The sequence below is a fragment of the Grammomys surdaster genome, unplaced genomic scaffold, assembly GCF_004785775.1.
Source record: "Grammomys surdaster isolate TR1022 unplaced genomic scaffold, NIH_TR_1.0 263, whole genome shotgun sequence".
Lineage (NCBI taxonomy): Eukaryota > Metazoa > Chordata > Mammalia > Rodentia > Muridae > Grammomys > Grammomys surdaster.
The window spans coordinates 1,890,726-1,913,561 of NW_021604704.1; positions in this window are offsets into that span (position 1 = coordinate 1,890,726).

The following is a 22,836-nucleotide window of genomic DNA, read 5'->3' on the forward strand; positions in this document are numbered from 1 at the left end:
AACATCTTTTACAGAAATTAACTTCCTAGAGAGTTTAGCTTCAATTCATTCTCTAATGCTACCAAAGAATACCAGAAACTGGACTGTTTATTAAGGAAAAAGATCAGCTCATAATTCTAATACCTAGACTGGATATCCTCTCAGCAAATATCTTTTAATGAGTTAAAACATGGAAGAAAGGAAGAGAAACAAGCAACCACGTATGGGAAAGATAAAACAAAAGGAGTTACATTGAATTATACTAAGCAGCTCGTATCATGATTAATTCAATGCTCCAAGAACAAGAACCCAGTGTGCAAGAAAAGCATGGATGACATAATTGCCTAGCCTTACGTCTCCCAACATTGTTACTTATAATAACAACTAAAATTTACATGGTTTTGAACAGACAAAATACATCCAAACTATAGTATCTTATAAATCACAGACCTAACTCTCAGCTTCTTATGCTCAGTGGCTACTGAGAATTTTTTGTATGCTAAAAGCTGACATTTTGTATATAATTACAATTACTTCATTTCACTATTACAATGACTTCATATTATGGTCCTCAACAACAGCTATTCAATCCCATAAAACATAATAACCACTATTCATCCTATACAGGCCAAATGACTGTGATATTTACCCCCAAGTATATTCTGCTCCTCCAGTATTCCATGGGAGCTTCCTATTGTAGAAAACTTCTATAATTGTATTACCATAACATACTAGATTTTCTATACTCCACTTATTGCAGTCCTGATAGCTTTGTTTCCAACCCACATATACCATACTCTTTCAAATACCCTTTTGGAAACTGCTGTGTAGGACTACTTATCATGTAACATTATTTTATAAAATAACTTTATAGTATCACAGTCTCTAACTTTTGTCTCTAACTTTCGTACCTCTAACACCTATGTATATTTTCTTGAGAATAAATTTTCTTGAGGTAAATTTTCTTCTTTTCTTTTCTTACTGGTTATTTTATTTATTTACACTTGAAATGTTATCTCCCTTCCCAGTTTCCCCTTCACAAACCTCCTATCTTGTCCCCCTGCCTCTATGAGAGTGATTTCCCACCCACCCACCCACCCACCCACCCACTCCAGCCTTAGCACCCTAGTATTTCCACTATGGTGGGCCATCGAGCCTCCACAGGACCAAGGGGGTCCCCTCCCATTGATGCTAATCCTCAGCTACATATGCAACTGGAGCCATGGGTCCTTCTATGTGTACTCTTTGGTCAGTGGTTTAGTCCCTGGGAGCTGTGGGGGTTCAGATTGGTTGATATTTTTGTTCTTCCTATGGGGTTGCAATCCCCTTCAGCTCCTTTAGTCCTTCCCCTACCTCCTTCATTGTGGTTCCCATGCTCAGTCCGATGGTTGGCTGTGAACAACCACATCTGTATTGATCAGGCTCTGGCACAACCTCTCAGTGGACAGCTATACCAGGCTTCTGTCAGCAAGCGCTTCTTGGCATCAGCAATAGTGTCTGGGTTTAGTACCTGCAGATGGGATGAATCCCTAAGTGGGGCAGTCTCTGGATGGCTTTTCCTTCAGTCTCTGCTCCACTCTTTGTCCCTGCATTTCCTTTTGACAGGAACAATTCTTGATTAATATTTTTGAGATGGGTGGTTGGCCACATCCCTCAACTAGGGACTGTGCCTCTCCACTGGATATGATCTCTACAGGTCCCCTTTGTTAGGTATTTTGGCTAATGTCATCCTTGTTGGGTCTTGGGAACCTCTTGTGTCCCTGGCATCTGGTACTTTCTAGTGGCTACCCCCAGTTCCCCATCCCCCACTGGTGCACACCTCTGTTCAATTTCCTGACCCTCCATATTTCTCCCCAACCCTGTCTCAGCTATTAAAAACAATGACTTGAAGAAATTAGAAGGCAAATGGATGGAACTAGAAAATATCCTGAGTGAGGTAAATATTCTTGAGAATCAGATTTCCAGATGCTATGGTTTGAATGCAAAGGGATAGTGGAGAATGTTCATGGATAAGAATATTCAAAAGATATAGGGGGATCAGAGGTTTTTGTGCATTAAGGGAACCTGGAATATTAACCATACAAAATTGTTCTTTCAAGGAAAGAGATATAAAATATGCTTTCCACTCAGAAGGCTGGAGTAGATGTGCTTTCTAGCCTTTGTGAAATCTATGTAGCCAAAGACTTTCTGGCACAAGCCAGTACTCCAGACTCATTCTTATAAACTTGTTTTTCTTTGTCAGTTTCTAGAACCGATCTTTATGAAAGACATCATATGCACTTTACAAAGTGGTTTGATAAAGTCATCTCTGATCTATCTGCACTTAGCTTACTTTGTTCCTCAAGGATATTTAGGTATGCTTTGTTGTGAAGGTGGGATTGAGTTTAATATCACAAGAATAGTTTTCTCCAAATTGTGCAACGCTTAAGTAAGCCTAACATAAACCCCTTGGGATCAGACTTACAAAGTTTGAACCAACTCTGGCTACTGAGTTCTGTTGTGCTGAACTACCTTCTTGCCTTGCTTGATCAGTTGTCACTTTGCTGACCCATGGAGTTTGCAGAGACCCACACTAATAGGAGAACAAGGGAAGTGGGATTGAGTAAAACACAGTTACATCATCATCTACAACCCAGTTGCACCATCAGCTTCAGCTAATCAAATGGGAAATTCTGAAGGACTTTAAAATAAACTCCATCTAGAGGCTGGAGAGATGGCTCAGTAGTTAAGAACACAAAATGCTCTTTCAGAGAACCTGAGTTCAATTTTCCAAACCGATTTTGGCAGCTCACAACTTCCTGTAAATTCGCCTTTAGGGGATCTAGTATCTCTAGCTTTCAAAGTTATCTGTGGCATACACACAAAGTCAAACACAAGCAAAATATAAAATAGATATTTAAATAAAAGGAAAGAAATATTCTGATATTCTATCTTAAGGTAAGGAGGCCAAGCCTTTGTATATCAACAATCAGTCATTAAAAGCAACCCTTGGAGGTTGTAAGATTCTCTTTTTAAAGGTAATTCATAGAGAGGGTGCTGTTATGTCCTGTGTATAGGCAACACTCACAGAAAATAACGGAGTGGCTCTTTCATGAAAGTGCCTAATATAATGTTTAGATACACAGCTATATATGTTTCTAGCTGCAGCTACTTAAAGTATTAATTGTATTAGAATCAATTTAAAATAATAGTCATTTAAAAGACTTTAGCACAGAACAATCCTTAAAGGATCTTTGGCCTCATTAGTACAATTTCCTAAGCAGACAAATATCTAAAACACAAATGGCAGAAAATGCAAATAATATATTTTATAAATAAATAGGTAATTGAATGGAAACAAAACCTTTAACAGAATCTGTAGTCCTACATTTCCTTGTACATTTGAGTGTTATATGTGTCTTTTCTTCATATAGATACTCTGGACCACAGAGAAAGCATTCACAGTGAGTTGTATTAGCAAAACTTTTGTTAAATTTGAACCAGTGGCTATACAGACAATGCCCATCTCCCTCCCTCCCTCCCTCCCTCCCTCCCTCCCTCCCTCCCTCCCTTTCTGTCTCTCTCCCCACCCCTGAACAGGTGCATGTACTCTCTTTCTCTCATCCCCTCCTTGTTTCCTCTACAGCTGCTAGCTGCTAAACAAGAAAAGGCAGATACCCTACTGAGAGTCTGCCTGTGTGAATCTGATTTTGATTTTTCTAAAGAAGATGCTTCCTGAGTCCTTAAATAGTCAGGAGCACATTTCACTTGATGGACACACATTGACTAAACCTTTCCTCTGTTTTTCTTTTACTAAGAGCTTACATGTAGTTCATCTAACATATTAACAATCACAGAGTCATAACAGAAAAGACAAGGCATAAATTATAGTTTGAAATATACAAAACACTTCACTTAGTTATTGTACCACCAAGCTTTTCAAAAAGACAAGCCTTGTACTCCAAAAAATGTAACTATTTGAACAAAAAAAAAAAGAGGAAGTTTTCATGTGAAAATGGAGAAAAAAGCCCATTGGCATTTATGAAAAAAATTCTAAAAGAAAAAACAAGTTCTAAAATAGAGTTGACATTGAAATTGTCAGCTATGTAACATATATGTAAATATATGTATGCACAATAAGAACATGTTATTTGTAAATATAAATATTGAGCTTAATAATCCAATAAATATAGACTCTAAATACAATGCTACCCTTTTGCAAATGGTGCTGTTTTTAATTTAACTACTTTACAATGTATATTTATGCCAACATTTTTTATCTCCCTCAGTACAGTTGTTTACCAGATTTTTTTCTGTTAAGCTTATCTTTCTAATAGATATACATTTTAAATAAACACAGGTAAATATATGTCTATATGTAGGTGATAGGCAGAAAGATAGATAAATAGATATATAGATAGATAGATAGATAGATAGATAGACTACAAATCCCCAATGTCTGTCATGACACTGGGCAAAGTTATTGCTTTTATTGTAAAAAATAGATTAAAATTATAGAAGAATAATAAATGTATAAAGAAGGAGCTATAACTTTTTAGGAAGCAAGTAGCTGTCTTTAGCTAAGCACTTATATAAGAGGTAAAGATATCTGGCCAGACTTACTTGTTGACTCACTGAGCACCATTATTTACTTGCAAGTAATCCTTCACTTGGTGCTTTTCTTGAGACATCCTACTACCAGACATTATTAGTGTGTTAAGAGGGATGAACAATTTTGTCAGGCCTAAATAGCTCCAAAAGTATCAGAGTAAACCTCTACACTTCAAAGAAACAATTTCTGCCAGACAACAAACATTTATGTAATCAAAAATTTTCATCTATCATGCACAAAAATCTCTGAAACCACCTCTCAACTTTGAAAATCTGGACTGCCTTTCTGTGAATCGTATGGTATGTATTCCAGTTTTCTTTCTTTTTTTTTATAATTTATTTTTTCTCAAATCGTAATTCATTCACACAGGGGTTATAAACACAGAAAGGCAGGATGTGGGGAAGGGAATGACACTGGAGTGTGGGTGTTCAGGGGGAATACAGATATCTTCAGAACCGGGTATCGACTGGGTGAAGGTTCAGGGGACAAGTCACTATGACTCTGCCTATAACTCGCTTGTCCTTATCTAAGTTGGTATTGTCTGCCCAGGCTACCTAGTTACAAGGTCTATGACTACTCAAGCCTGTAAATTTCCACAAAATCTGCCTGTTTACATTAGCTTATAGCCATCTGTTTCAATGTTTTTCCACTGAGACCCAAGACTTGGTGTTAGTATATATTCCACTTTTCTAAGCCCATACTTGAATAAAATTATCTTAGCTAGCAATTTTGACCTCCTGATTTGTTTTGGTAGAAGCAATAGGTAGTAGGTCTTCCAGGCCCCAGTGCCTAGCATGTTTAGTTCCTTCTTCAAACTAAATGGTCCTGAAACTTCCTTCCTTCTGTTTCCAAATTTTGATATCAACAAGAATAAGAACTAGGGAAATGGAGTCCTAGTAACATATTTAGATATGAAAATATATTCTCTAAAACAGAATGTTTACCTCCTAGCAACTACTGTGTTATTGGACTTTGGGATCACAATCTGTGCCTTGAGTCATCTGGCCACCCATCTTCTAGATGTCAATTAAAAGAGTCAATTTAAAAGTATGCTGGCCGTGAACTCACGGTCCTCCTGCTTCTACCTCCTTCAGCAAGTCCTACCAGCATGACATTTATGAAATGGAGTATTACTCACTTATTTAAAAAATGACATCATGAATTTTGCTGGCAAATGGATGAAACTAGAAAAGACTATCACAAGTGAGATAACCCAGAAAGACAAACACGATATGTACTTTTAAGTGTATATCAGCTGTTAAGTAAAGTTATTAAAGTCCACAGACCTAGAATAGCTAAGTAACAGGAAGGGCTCAAGAGAGGGATGCATGAATCTCTTGGGGAAGTAGGAATAGAGTGGACACTATGGGTGGACTGAGGATGGGTGGGCACTGGAATAAGAGAGATCAGGCAGGCAGAGGATGGAGAGAGAGAGAGAGAGAGTTATACTGAAGGATATATCCATCCGACCAGTCTCAAAGTATGATTCTGTGACTCTGCCCAACACTGACCTATAATCATATGTACTTAGCAAGCTATAAGGTGGTCTGACAAGGCATTAGAACTGGGAGAAATCTCTTTCTGGAAGTCAGGTTCCACCTCTGGCTGAAGCCTTTACCTTCTCCCATTATAAGGTCACTGGAAAAATTTCCATTTATGGGGAGGTCTTCTGTTTTCATTATCTGATAGTCAAATTAAAAGACATAGGTGACTCTTCCAAATATCTTCATTTCTGCCAGACTTGTTACAATTCCAAAGCCGAAGTTAGCCTATTCCAACATTATCAACGTTTCAAATATTTGAACATTTTAAATGGCCCAAGGCAAAATTATCTCTGCATACAGGTCAGCCCCAAAATTAATCTTTAATTTTATATTTTAAGTTTGGGTAGAAAAATCAGTTCATATTTTAATCACTTAACAAAAATATATTTTTACTTATTTTAGGTAATTTCTCCTAAATTATTTAATCAGAATTAAAACAATAGCAACAACAATAACAAACACTTGTAGGTTTGCAACTAACAGCAGGAAGTGGGAGACCTACACCATTTTATGGAATAAGTTTAAAATATGCATTTCAATTAGTGTTTTAAATAAGAGTACCAGAAGTAAAGTCCAGAAATGAATTTCTTCATCTTCTTCTTCTCCTTCTTCTTCTTTTAATGTTCTAGATCCTTGAATATTATTAGCTTCAAAAGAATAGACAGAAGGCCAGCCAGAAGAACAGATAGGCTGCCCACCTGCCCACAGAAGTCTCCCATTCCCCAAAGATCCAGTCTGCAGCCAGTCCTTCGCACTCCCTGCCTCAGCCTCATTGCCACTGCCGTGCTCCCACCACCAAACAGATCCAGTGCTCAAGTGTAGGTTATGCCAGTCAGAAGAACAGTTAGGCACACTCAGGCAGAGATATCTCATTTCTGGACAAGAGGCCATATCAGCCACCAGAACTGCAGGCTCTAACTTGGGCAGAGACTCCCTACTGGACCATCAATCACACCATCTATCAGACACCAAGTAGGCATCCCACCTACAGACTGCCTCCACTATCATAGTGCCCCAGGCACAATACTACCAACTTTTATTCCACTCCTCAGTACCTTATCTCACCATCTCCAACTTGAGCAGAAACCCCTTGCTAAACAAAAGGGCATGTTATCTGCGAGAAGTCCAGCTACCAACTTGGATGGAGATTCCATGCTATACCAGAGGTCATACTGGCTGTCAGAATTGCAGGTCACAAAGACCAGAAGACCAAAGAGGAAACAGAAACTAAGGAAATAAATATCCAGCCAGCAAAAGAGAAACACAGAAACTGGCATCATTCAAAACCCAGATGCCTAGACACAAGCTTAAGAACAGAATCAATAACAGCCAGGGTAATACATCTCAACTAGAACCCAGCGATCCTATTACAGCAAGCCCTGAAAATTCCAACATAGCTGAAGCGCAAAAGAAAGACCTTAAAACAAACTTTATGAAGATGATAGTGGTCTTTAAATAGGAAATGAATAAATCCCTTAAAGAGAGCCAAGAAATGAAAGTAAAAACAAAACTGTCCAAGACCTGAAAATTAAAATGGAAGCAGTAAAGAAAACAAAAACTGAGGGAACTCTAGAAATAGCACATCAAGGTAAGCAAACAGGAATGACAGAAACAATCATCATTAGCAGAATACAAGAAATGGAATAAAATATCTCAGGCATTGAAGATATGATAGAAGAAATAGATGAATCTGTCAATGAAAATGTTAAATCTAAAAACAGTCTTGACACAAAACATCCAAGATATTGGACACATAGATTAAAGAACAAATTTAAGAATAACTGGAATACAGGAAGAGGAATCCCAGGTCAAAGACAGAAATGTTGTAAACAAAATCTTTCTAACATAAAGAAGGAGATGCCCATAAAGATACAAGAACCTAACAGAATATCAAATAAATTGGACCAGAAAAAGTCTCCCTTGTCATATAATGATCAAAACAGTAAACATACTGAAGAAAAAAATAATATTAAAAGCTGTAAGAGGAAAAAACCAAGTAACATGTAAAGGCAGACCTATTAGAATTACACTCAAATTCTCCATGGAGACGCTCATAAAATGGAAGGCCTAGACACATGTACTTCAGACTTAAGAGAACTGACATGCCAGTGTAGACTACTATGCTCAGCAAATCTTTGAATCATCATAAATGAAAAAAACAAGATATTCCATCATAAAGTCAAATTCAAACAATATCTATCTACAAATCCATCCCTACATAAGATAATAGAAAATTCCAACCGAAGGAGGTTAACTAAAGGCATCAAAACACAGTAAATAATCTCTTACCAACAAAATGGGAAGGCAGGAAGTGTGCATATCACCACCACCAACAACAATGAAAACAACAACAGCAAAGAACAGCAACAAAATAAGAATAATAAATAATCATTGTTCATTAATATCTTTCAGTATCAGTGGACTCAATTCCCAATAAAAAGACACAGACTAACAGAATGGATAGAGAAAACAGATCCGTCCTTGTGATGTATACAAGAAACACATCTTAACATCAGAGATAGACATCAACTAAGTGTAAGGGTTAGAAAAAGACTTTTCCAGTAAATGGACCTAAGAAGCAAACTGGTAAAAGAAATTTTGCTAAAATTTAAACCACACATTGACCCCAACACATTGATAGTGGGAGACTTCAATATCCCACTCTCAAAAAAAAGGAGAGGTCATCTGAATGAAAACAGAGAAATATTGAAGTTGACAGACATTATGAGTCAAATGGACCTAGCAGATATCTACAGAACATTTCACTAAACATATATATATTTCTTCTCGGTACATTTCAGAACTTTCTTCAAAACTGACCAGATACTTAGTTATAATGGAAGTCTTAACAGATACAAGAAAATTGAAATAATCTCCTGTATCCTGTCAGACCACCATGGATTAAAGCTAGATCTCAACAACAAAAGAAACAACAGAAAGGCTACAAACTCATGGAAACTGAACAACTCTATACTGAACAGCTACTCTGTCAAAGCAGTAGTAAAGAAAGAAATTAAAGATTTTCTAAAGTTCAATAAAAAATGTGTAAACTGAATACTCAAACTTATAGGACACAAATGAAAGCTGTGTTAAGAGGAAAGTTCATAGCACTTAGTGTCTTTATAAATAACCTGGAGAGAGCTCATGCTAGCGACTTAGCAGCACACCTGAGAGTTTGAGAGCAAGAACAAAAACAAAACAAATAAACAACAATAAAAAAGCAAGAACACCCAAGGAGAGCAGATAACAGGAAATAATTAAACTGAGGGCCGAAATCAATAAAATAGAAACAAACAGAATAATACAAAGAATCAAAAACAAAACAAAACAAAAACCAAAAAACTAAAAACAAAAACAAAACAAACAAAAAAAACAAGAGCTGATTCTTTGAGAAAATCAAGAAGATAGGCAAAGCCTTGGCCAAACTAACTTAAAGACAGAGAAAGAATATTCAAAATAACACAATAAGAAATTAGAAGACTGACATAACAACAAAGAGGAAATCCAAAGAATCATTAGGCTGTAAGCCATACTTTTAAAACCTGCTCTCCACAAAACTGGAGAATCTAAAAGAACTCGACAATTTTCTCCACACATACCACTTACTGAAGTTAAATCAGGATCATATGAACAATTTAAATAGACCCATAAAAATACAGAAGCCTTCATTAAAACTCTATGATAACAACAACCAACCAAACAAACAAAAAACAGGACCAGACCTGTTTGAGCACAGGATTCCACTGTACTTTCAAAGAAGAGATAACTCCAATACTCTTAAAATTATTCTACAAAATAAAGCGAGAAGGAACATTTGCCAAATTCAATTTATGAGGCCAAGTCACCCTGATATCCAAACTACACAAAGATCCAACAAAGAAAATTATAAACCAGTTTCCCTCATGAACATTGATGTAAAAAATGCTCAATAAAATACTTCCAAATTGAATCCAAGAATATATCAAAAAGATCATCCACCATGATCAAGTAGGCTTTATCCCAGAGATGCAGGGATTGTTCAACATGCAAAAACCTGTTATTGAAATTCACCATATAAAAAAACAGAAAAAAAAACACGATCATCTTCTTAGATGCTGAAAAAAATCTTTGACAAAATCCAACACCACTTCATGATGAAAGCCTTGGAGAGATAAGGGATACAAAGATCATACTTAAATCTAATAAAAGTAATTTACAGCAAGCCTATAGCCATCATCAAATTAAATGGAGAGAAATTTAAAGCAGTTCCACTAAAATTAGTACAAAGAAAGGCTGTCCACTCTCTCCATATTTATTCAATATAGTACTTGAAGTTCTAGCTAGAGCAATGCCATATGGTTTTGATTACCATAGCTCAAGGAGATCAACGAGATACAAATTAGAAAAGAAGTCAAAATAGCATTATGTGCTGATAGTATACATAAGCAATCCCAAAAATTCTACCAGGGTACTCAGACAGATTATAAAAACATTTCAGCAAAGTGATTGGATACAAGATTATCAAAAATAAATAGATAAATAAATAAATAAATAAATAAATAAATAAATCTGTAGTTCTCACATATGCAAACAACAAACAAGCTGAGAAAAAATTCAGAAAAACAGCAGCATTCACAATACTCACAAATAATATAGATACTTTAACAAAGAAAGTGAAACACTTGTATGACAAATCAAAGTACATGAAAAAAGAAATTTAAAAAGATATCAGAAGACGAAAAGATCTCCCATGCTCATGGATCAGTAGGAATTATTTACAGACCTTGAAAGAACAATACTCAACTTCATATGGAAATCAAAAAATTCAGGATAGCTAAAACAATCCTAAACAGTGAAAGAATTTTCGGACATATCACCATCCTTGATTTCAACCTGTACTATAGAGCTATGGTAATAAAAACCACATGACATTGGTATAAAGACAGAAAGGATGGTCAATGGAATCAAATTTATGATCAGATATAAACCCACACACCTATTGACACCTAATTCTTGATGAAGAATCCAGAAATATACAATGGAAAAAAAAGAAAGCATCTTCAACAAATGTTGCTAGTCTAACTGGATATCTTCATGTAGAAGAATGCAAATAGATCATTATCTATCACCTTGTACAAAACTAAATCCCAAGTGGATCAAAGACCTCAACATAAAACCAGATACAGTGAACTTGATAGAAGAGAAAGTAGGAAATATCCTTGAACCTTGAATGTGTTGATACAGGAGACAACTCCTAAACAGAACACTAAAAGCACAGGCATTAAGATCAACAAATAATACATGATACCTCATAAAATTGTAATGGTCCTGTAAGGCTTAGTTCACTGCCAAAAGGACAAAATGGCCACCTACAGAATGGGATTTTCCCCAATTCCACAACTGACAGTGGGTAATATTGAAAATATGTCAAGAACTAAAGAAACTAGACATAAACAATAATCCAATTAAAAATGGGATACAGATCTAAATAAAGAATTTTCAACAGAGGAATCTCAAATGGATGAGAAACACATAAATAAATCTTCAACAGTCATAGCCATCAGGGAAATGCAAATCAAAACTACTTTGTGAGTCCACCTTATACCTGTCAGAATGGCTATGATTAAAAAAAAACACAAGTGACAGCTTATGCTTGTGAGGATGTAGCATAATGGGAAAACTTCTCCATTGCTGGTGTGAGTGCAAACTTGTACAGCCACTTTGGAAAACAATATGGTCGCTCATCAGAAAAATGGGAAACAGTCTATCTCAAGACCCAGCTATACTACTCCAGAACATATTTCAAAGGATGTTCCATCATACCACAAGGACACTTCCTCAACTATGTTCATAGAAGCTTTGTTTGTAATAGCCAGAAACTGAAACAGCATAGATGTCCGACAACAGAAGAATGAATAAAATTAATGTGGTTCATTTACACAATGGAGCATTACTCAGCTATTAAAAAAAAGATATCATGAAACTTGCAGGCAATTGGATGGAAATAGAAAAGATCATTCTAAGTAAAGCAACCCAGACCCACAAAGAAAAACGTACGTCCTTGTTTATAAACAGATATTAGCTATAAAGTAAACGATAATCATGCTACAATCCACAAATGTAGAGAGGCTAAATAACAAGGAGGGGATGATGGATGGATGGATGGATAGATCTCTCTGAGAAGGGGATAAAATAAATTTTGTGAGTGGACTAGGGGCAGGAAGGGGTGGGATCTGGTTGTGGGGAGGAATGGAGGGAGAGCATACCAGGAGAGAGGACTGGAATTGAGAGGCATGGGAGTGATGAGGAACTGAGTGTAATGGAACTCCCTGGAATCTATGAGGGTCACACTTGTGAAGACTCCTAGTAATTGGAGATATGGAGCATGAACTGGCCATCTTCTCTAACCAGGCAAGGCTTCCACTGGTGGGACTGGGACATCAGTCCAGCCACCAAACTTTCAACCTCTAATTTGTTTTGCATGCAAGATAAGCTAGGGTAAAGGTGGCATAGAACTTCTGAGAGTGGCTAATGACTGGACAAACTTTAGACCCATACCACAGAGAGGGAGCCCACCCCTGAAGCTACCTGTTTGGCCAAAAACCAGAGTCTGATAGCCCAGAGAGACCTAGGGTAGAACTAAACACAACTGCCCCACCAAAGTCAACATAATTGTTCCTAATGATATTATGCTGTACTCATGTGGGATTGTGAGAGGCAACTGGGTACCTGGTTGAAAACAGGCTTTGAACCCAAGAGACCCTTAGGGATGGTAGGAATTCGGCCTTGCTCCTGGACCCCTGGCTCCTTTCGAATAGCTGCAGCCCCTCCCATTGAGAGGTTTGTGGCCATCGGTCACACAGGTAGAGGGCATGACTACAGGACACAGAGCCTCAAGACAGATCTCCATATTCATGAGATACCTAAAGGCAAGAGAGTGTAGCCAATTAAGCATTTTTCCCAGACCTCCTTACAAAAGGTATTTAACTTCAGGCCCACCCTGAGAATACGGGGTATAGCTTCATCCATTTTCCGCCATGACAATAAATATCTTAAGACCATATCTTAAGACCATGGACTATCTCTCTTCTTTGGGACCCGCTATGGGGAACCATGGAGAAGGTCTTCAACTACAGAGCCGCAGTCTAATATACCTCCATGACTTTTCTACACTCCAGCCACAGAGACCTAGCCAAGTGAGTCGCTGGAACCAAGAGTTTCATTCCCGCAGGAAGATCCAGCCCGTATGTGCACCTTCCCAACCCCCTATCTTGTCCTTTCCACGGCCTCTCAGTGGTGCCTGAGAGCCCAGGGGTCTGAGACCAGTCGATTCCTGGCTACCTCCTGGCTGGAGACTCCCAACTCAAGAACTCCAGCCCCTGTGGGGCCCCAGACTGTGTTCCTTCCATCCACCGGAACAAAGTCCTGTGGCTTCCCACAGCCTGACTTCTCCCTGGTTCTGAGCTGGAGTGAACACAGTCAAATTCTCATGCCCCTGCCTCGTCAAGCAGAGGCCCCAGTCTGTTGGGCCACCCCCCCGCCAAGGGACCCACAACTAAATCCACAGGACCCACACCCACGAGCACCTTTTGGCCCAACATACTCATACACTGTAGTCATCACAGTGTCATCAGAGAGGTTTCATTCAGTAACTGATGGGAGCAGATACAGAGACCTAGAGGTAAACATTGAACAGTGTTCAGGAAATAGAGAAAGGATAGATTGTAGGAGCCATGGGGCTTGAGGACACCACAAGAATATGGCCCATCTAATCAATTAACCAGGGCTCATGGAAGCTTGCAGAAACTGAAATGACAATTAGGGGGCTTGTATGGGTCTAAGTTAGTTCCTTTGTATATATGTTATGGTTGTGAAGCTTGGTGATCTTGTGGGACTCCCAACAATGGGAATGGGTGTTTTTCTGACTCTTTTGCCTTCTCTGGGGACATTTTTATTCCTATTCAGTTGCTTCATCTAGCCTTGATATGAGGGTATGTGTCTAGTCTTATTGTAACTTATGTCATGATCAGCAGATATCCCAGGGAAGCCTGATCTTTCTTCAGAGGAAATGGAGGAGTAATGGCTGTCGGGAAGAGGAGAGATATGGGGGTGGGGAAGTAGAGGGAGGTAAAAACCACAATCAGATTGTAATATATGAGAGGATTTTTTAAAAAAGAATAAAATAGACACAAAAGTAATTGCTCCCATATAGCCAAAAATGACCCTAAGCACATTTGTACACATAAGCACTCAAAAACAATTTTAAATGTGTGTCAATCATGATTATAAGCCCACAGCAAGTTAAAAACACAAATGTAATGCTGAAAGGGCTGGAGTTTTGTCTTCAGGAACTCCAGGCACAAACATTAGATTTTTTTTTATTACATTGCCTTCTTAGAAATCACCCTAAAACCTTAAAAGACTACTGAATTGTAATTCTTTCCAGAAGATACCAAAGACATAAAAAGTTAATATTTTTGTGAATGTATAAATCATAAAACAGTCTCCTCAACACCCTTGTCTATGTCACACAGTGCAACAGAACCCCAATGGCTCAAAAGAGCCTGAATTCTTTCCTGTCATATGGCTGTTGACCTAAATCGCTCCACAGAACACAAAATTTGCTTAAGAGTTGTTAAATTGACAAGCTTGTCCAAAAATTGACATTTGTTAGATTTGCGGTCTCTCCCATTAAGAGACTCATGACTCTAGAATATCAGACCTCTTCTCTTGAAAAATAATCATGCTATGTTCCCATCTAGAAAAGACAGGTCCCTTCTCTGAGGATTAAAATATGGTGGTCACCTGTAGGAAGGTGCAGGGAGGGAGCAAATCCAAGACATAGGAGACCTAACCATGTCTCATTGAAGCCCCAGACTTGTAGGAATGTCACAGGGGAGTCTTCCTATCTCTGAAGTATTTGGCTTTGAGTTATGGTTCCCAGTGCCTTCAAAATTTCTCTATCCCACCACCATGATGGCCGTGTTTCTCTGTTTAACAATGATAAATTTCTGAGGCAGTGCAAGGGGACAGAAGGGCAGAAAAAGACCAGAGTCAGACCTTCAACAGATATAACTATTAACACAGTGAGCAGCAGCCTCTCTGCCACAGGAAACTGAGGGATATGCCAAGAGAAAAAGCTGGCTGTGACCCTTTATAGGGGCAGGGTATGTTTCTTTTAAAAGACTTCTCATCCTCCCAACTGACTAAACCAGTGTAAAAAAAAAATTCTTGAGAAAGAATCCTGAGGACCTGTCTTGCACTCTCCTCTTTCTAAAATTGTTTGCCCAAACTAAGGGAGAAGTAGATATGGGATTGTCTTCCAAGAGTTGAGTTGGGGACTAAATACAAGGTAATGGCCATTTTTGGTATACAGAGGCCTTTTGAAGTATAGTCTGTAAAATCATAATACTTATCTTGTGCTGTTGTTTAGAGATCTTGAAGGTGCAATTCAAGTCCAGAATCAGTTGAATTTAAATTCATCAAAAGGTATATCATAAAGAAAGGAAAAACAAACAAACAAACAAACAAAAACTATTATTCTTTTTATACTGGTTTAATCAGTGGGGAGGGTGAGAAATCTTTTTAAAAGATCAGAGACCTTTATTACATTCAGAGATTCACAACAGAATGTGGGTCTGAAATTCTTCCTGAATGTTGGGCTAACAAAAAGCTTAGCTTGTGCCTTTGTGGTTCTCATTGTGCTTTCTTGTTGTTAGATAATCACCTGCTATACCTATGGTGTTCCAACAAGCTCATGATTTAGTCTTTCTGCATGTTTGTCCTGCAGGTTTGGAGCTTCAATCAATAATCCCCCAAAAGAATACTACCAATAAAGAAAGTAGTTAATATACAAAGCTAAAATTGGTAACACTTCATTATTAGAAATAACAGAGTACCTGACAAGATCTATACATTTAAAAAATAGTCTACAATGTATTTAAATATTCTTCCAATGTACTGGAGAGATGGTAGATTAGCTGGTTAAGAGAACTTACTATTATTACAGAGGACCTGGGTACAGTTTCCACTATTCACATGGTCGCTCACAACTTTCTGTAAATCTAGTTCCATGGTATCAGATGTCCTATTCTGGCCTCAATGGAAACTGTATGCATATGGCACACAGACATACATGCAGGGAAAACATGAATATATGCACACACATACACTGGAGGGGGGTTAGGAGAGGATGGGGAAAGGAAGGAAGGAAGGAAGAAAAAAATCCTCCTGTAAGCCAGTAAGAAATAAATAAATGTCTAATTTTTAAGGACAAAATGTGTAAAAGGCATTTTACAAGAGAAAATATAAAAATATCTGGTAAAAACATACTCATATTCACTGGTTATCAAAGAAATACAGTCAGAAGCACAATGAAATTCACATTAACTGGAATATCTAAGTTAAAATGACAACAACAGCTGTAAAAATAAAGTTCTTAAAATATCATATGTTGACTAATATATAGAAAAATGGTAAGTATCATATGCTACTGGTGAGACTATAAAATTGTTTCAGAAATTTACTTTTGGAAATAAGAATAGTTTGTGTATGTGTGTCCATACAAATGTTTGTGTGCATATGCATGTGTACATAAGCATAATCTTACAATTCAAGTTTTGCTGTTTATCATAATTTATCTGTCCAGTTAAGAAACATCACTAACTCCCAGGCCATGCCTATATTTTATATATTTTTTTTCTAGAAAGTCTACATCACAGTAGTGTAATTGACAATTTAGCCATATTATCATTTCAGAATATCTATTTACATATATATATACATATATATATATAATCTTTCTATTTTACCCCCAAGACAGGATTTCGAACCTGGTAGCTCTGGCTGTCCTGGAACTCAATCTATTGGCCAGGGCAGCCTTAAACTCACAGAGATTCACCTGCCTCTACGTCAGTGTAGCGATTAAAGGCCTGCACCACCACCACCAGGCTGATTAATTTTATGATTTAATTTTTTAATCTTTGAAATAAATTAACAAGGATCTTACCATTTTGTTTTGTTTTTCCATGCAGATATTCAGTGTCTAGATCCCCTATTGAAAAATTCACCCTACCACTGAACTTTGTTGACATTTTGGTTTCTCATAGCTTTTTTTTTTTTTTTTTTTGGTAGAGAGGATCCCTATATCTTGATGTAGAGTTTTGTTTCATTTTTGTTTTATTTTAATTACATGTAAGGATGCATGGAATGGTCTTTAGCTTTAGTAAGAGAATTTTGAAACTTTGCTACCTTCATATGAGAATGGAGAAAATGTTGAAATTGCAAAGCCAATGCTTCCCTTTGGTTATCTTGAACAGTAACAAAGATTGAAGGGATGGAGGAAACAGATTATGAAGCAATTCTTGTACTTTCTCTGTTATTTGACACATCATCCTGCAATAACCCCTTGCTCTAGTGACTCACAAAAATTTCATGGCAAAGCTCTGAAAGTAAAACAGAGAGTATGATATTCCACTGTTATTTCTATTGTGGGCCCTAATGTCTTGTCCCTTGTATGTACCGTCCTTGTGTATTTGTCCTGGCTGCTGCTGCTAATGCGCTTGCGGTTGCATGGGCAATCATGTTATAGCTCTCTTTTGAACCGCGGGGTAGCCCTTCTCAGCACAAGTGTAAGTTATAATTGGATGAAAGGATGAGAAAGCACCTTTTCCCTCCTTAAGTGATATCTCTGAATTCATTTTTTTTCTGGTAAATAATTACTTCCTGTGCATGAAACCTACATCATTATATGGCTCCTTTCTTCATTTCCAAATTTCATTATTAATAGGGATACAAGCCTTTTAAACTAGATACATAATAAGATGAGTTCAAAAGGCTAGCTTTGAACACAAGCGCTGCCATTAACATGGACTACACTTTTTATACTCCAAAAACCACGCTGAGGATTCATCTGTTCTCCCTTTTAACTTTAGCATATAATTAAGCTTTTTCTGAAGGGTGTGTTCCCAGTTATTCACCAGCATGCCTCAGTGGTGTTAATGTGCAGCAGAGTGACCTTGAGTTAGAAACAATTCTCGCCCTGTTCTTTTCCAACCAATTACTTTTGGAAAAGTACAAAAAAGGAGTATTTATTTTGTTCTCCCATTTCACAAGGGAAGAACATCAAAAAAATTACTTTTGTTTCCTTAGGAGATTGTTAACATATGGCATAATGCATTATGACAGGGATACATAGGATACGTATGGCTGACATGATTTCAATGTATTTCTGTAGTTTGAGCAGTCCTAAGTGCATTTCGAAATAGTGTTTAAGTCATCTATAATGTCTGTTTAGTAAAGAGAAAATGACTAAAACATGGAGGTAGAAGTTTCTCTAAAACAGAATTGGGAGATTTTACATGAGCAGTACAAAGGTCATAAGAACAAACATCCAAATAAGTGACATCTTAGAGTCTCAAAATAGCAACGTGAGTTGGCTATACATTTTTTTCTTGATGCCACAGAGAAAGGAGATGCTGGAGGTGGGTGATGTGGGGGTGGGTGGGTGAGGGAGCATCCTCTCAGAGGCAAAGAGGAGGGGGGACCAGGGGCAACATTTGCAATGTAAATAAATAAAATATTTTAATAAAAAAGGCTAAGAGTAATAAAAGCCAGTACCCACAGTTTTTTGTCCTCACTGTGCACCCACACTAGACACAAGAAACCAACAGACAAAAGAAAATTCATAACCCAGTGAAAATTGTTCTGGATTAAAAGAATAACTTAAGATTCATTTACAGGATCATAGTGAAGCCACCCTCACCCCCTAGCCCACCCCCACCCCCAAATACAGAGTTAACTCAAAGAAGATCTTGAATGCCTTGCTTTACAGTCATTGATGGAACAAATAAATCTATGACATGGCCAGGCTCATGACAATGACAGCTCAGCTGGAAATGTCACTCAGTTGTAGAAGTATTATCTAACATGCCTCTGGCTCCAGGTTTGAACTCCACTGTTGCAATAAATACTATGTAAATAAATATACCAAATAAAGATACTTGGTAAATATCTCTACAAATATTCCTAAGAAATTTCATAAAATTCAATATCTGCCAGTGAAGGAACTGTTAGTTGAATAAAAGAATACAATAATTACAGGAATACTGGAATTACAGGGCTCTAAGTATTACTGTTGTAAATACTTCACAAAAATTCTAAATTCAGGAATTAATTAATTCTTACAATGACTGCATTGAAAGTTCTCTTGCACAGTATTGTATTTTGATATGACAGACACCTCAATATTTCCAGAAAAGAGAATAGCAAGGAGGAAGTAACTTAAGCTGGAAGCAAAAGTTGACATCGTATCATGGATGTTCTTAAAATTCCTAGTACAGAATTACATATTGTCTTACGTGGACAGAGTAAGTGAAGTGGGAGTGAAACACTGTCAGATTGTTAAGAAAGATGAATCCATGACATGAAAACTATCCACTTGGTGCTGCTATAGATACCATGAAGTCACAGAGTTCAAGTGAAATTTACATGTACTCAGGAAGTGTAGTAATTCTGAGATTTAAAAACCATTATTTACCTGTTCTTAGAGAATTTCTTACATGGATACAATGTCAATTTGTTTATATACACCCTCCACATTTCTCAACTTCAAATTTCTCCCAGAATCCCCAAGTCCTCACTCAAAACTTCATATCTTCTTTTGTTGTCTTATTTTATTTTAATTTTTATTTCTTTATAAGTGAGTCCGACTAGTACTACTCATATGGATACCCATTAAATCATGGGCAACCTAAGAGAAGACAGACATACATCTGACTCCCCCTCCCACAACAGCCATCAACTACCAATAGCTTCTCAGCTAGGAATCCATTGATCCTGGGACGTTAATTGGCTTGATTTGGTGTGATTCTTGCATAGGCAGCTGTAAATGCTATGAGTTCATAAATGTAATCACACTGTCATGTCCAGCAGACACTACTTTTCAGTATTCCTCCCTAAGCTCTGGCTTTTCCAATTTTATTTCCCAAGGACTATGATTATCTTAATGTAGCCCTAGAAAGAGCAGAGATTAGAATGGACTTAAAGCTATAATTGATATACAATAGCAACAACCAAAACCAAGTAGCCAGTAATGAAATGTCTGATCTTTTTTTTCTTTTCCTTTTTTTTTTTTTTAATTTGGCAGTCTGTGGTTTCATGTTTTGGGTTAAATAGTCTTCACTATTTATCCTGATCTATCAGAGTTACAGAATGACTTATTGCTGGTGCTATGCCAGTGCTATCCTCTTAGGATTTTTCAGCCAAAAGGGAGAACTAAACTGGCACAAAATTAATTAGCAAAAGAAAAGTTACACAGTTGTTTCATAGAAGTACTACATGGCAGGGTGCCTTTACAAGGCAATGAAGACCTAAGAATTGGTTTGTCAGGTCCAAAGAAATTCCATTGCCACAAATTAGACCAAAGGCAGCATTCCTCAGGACCTTGTGAAGTTGTTTTCCCTCTACCAAAGGAACCATTTTCCTTCTTACTGGTAGAAAGAACAAATGGCTATTTGTGGTACCTATTAGCATACTAAAGCACATGTTGTCCTCCAGGCTCCCTCAGTATTACAAGTACTGGTACACAGTTCAGAGTCCATGCGAACACCCAACATACTCTTCTCACCTCCCCTAATATTCTAAACTTCCCTACTACAATGTCTGCCCTCCTCCAGGTACTCATTCTCCTTATAGTCTTGCTATTTTGGATATGCACTCTCTTTTGCCCACTCTTTTTGTCTTCCTTGTTTGATCTCCACATCTCTCTCTCTCTCTCTCTCTCTCTCTCTATATATATATATATATATATATATATATATATATATATATGTATATATATGTATATATATACGTATATATACGTATATATATATATGAAAATTAAGAAGTAATTATTGAGCACATAGTCACCAATTTGTGTGTGTGTGTGTGTGTGTGTGTGTGTGTGTGTGTGTGTGAGAGAGAGAGAGAGAGAGAGAGAGACTACAACAATCAGATGGAGAAGATAATTCCAACATACCTCTGAAGACTAAGAAGTAATTCTTGAACACATCGATAGTCACCAATGTGTAAGTGCCACATTGTGTCTTTTTGTTTCTAGGGGCAGAACATAGAAGGATAGAAATAGTTATACTTCCTCATCAAGGAATAATATACTAATTTGATCATTTTTTCATAGAAATATATAGAATTAATTAACAATATAAACAGCAACGTGTTACAGAAACAAAGATACAACTACAAGCATTGTAAGACCTTAAATGAGTAGAATTATAATCCAATGTCTGTATAGAGGACACAAATAGACCGTATGCATTATTACCCAAAAGGGACTACAATATACTATAAAGATTATATTTAGTATATAAAACAACCCAAAACACCTGAATCATAATCTTGACCTAGACTGTTATGGTAAGTATAACATATTCTAATTAATCATTTACTTTGTTATCATCTCCCATGGCTTCTTTAAAATTAAAGGGCTTTGAGGGGGAGATAATTTAGCTGATCATCTCTTTGGAAAGCTATCTAGGAACACATTAAATAAATACTCTTCTTTCTTTATTAATAATTTCATAATAGTATAATAAATTGTTGAAGACTACCCCTAGCCTTGTTTTCTTAACAAGAATAAGGTGATAGAATTTAATGCAACATATATTTATTTGCTTACTTACTAAACATTAGGTCTGTGTTAAGTGTTAGAACCTAGTAAAGCTAGGATATACCTATGATATACAATGCCTCAGGGTCAGTCTCTTCTGGTCACATCCTTTCTCTAAGTGCTTGGTGTTGTCCTTTTGTCTTTCCTACCTCTAAACATCATCACACAGTGATGAAACCAAGACTTCCTTTTACTAATCTATGTATCCTAAACGTTTAATGATGTGCCTTCCACAAAGTAAAAATTAAAGCTTGTACATTGTACCACTGAACGTATATGTCCTGTTTCATTAAACTAGTATGATTGTTAAAAAGGATCTAACATTGACTGATTTGACTACCTATGTTTAATGTCATAGCTTATTTGGTGATACAATGACAACTGTTCAACCTCTAACCAAACTAACCAGATATGGGACCAAAGTAGTGATGATGAGAGAAAGCTGGTGGTGGTTATAGGGGTAGACTATTCAAGTTCTTTCTTAGTGTTCACAATTACAGAGGATAGAGAGCTATTGACAGCTATTAGAAGAACTTTACACATCATTGGAAAAATATAAAAAACAATTACCAGGTCTTTGGCACAGACATTTCAAGAGGAGCTTCAAAATATCTCTCATAGAATTGCTACACAGGTATGAAGTGGAAAACCATTGTTGACTTTTTTCTTGAATTTAGACAGCAAGACTTTGAAAATCTAGATAAATGGGAAGAGAACTGAGGCACTGATACTAATTAAGGGAAAAGTTTTACTGGGACTCATCAAAAGACTGACATTGCCTTAAAGTAATTACCTACAATCGTGAGCAGGCAGTAGCAGCACTGCCATGTTAGATTAAGACCTGCTCAAGATGAGGAAGGGAAAATGAACTTTCATCATGGGAACTGCTCAAGCTATTAGTATAGGAACAAGGTTTTTTTTCTTTCTTTCTTTCTCTCTTTCCTTTAAGATAGGATCCACTATGTAGACCAAACTGGCTGGAAACCCATAAACATCCTGTTTCAACCTAGGAATGCTATGATTACAACTGTGGGTAGGTATGAACTTTTGAGACATATATATATGTATATATATAT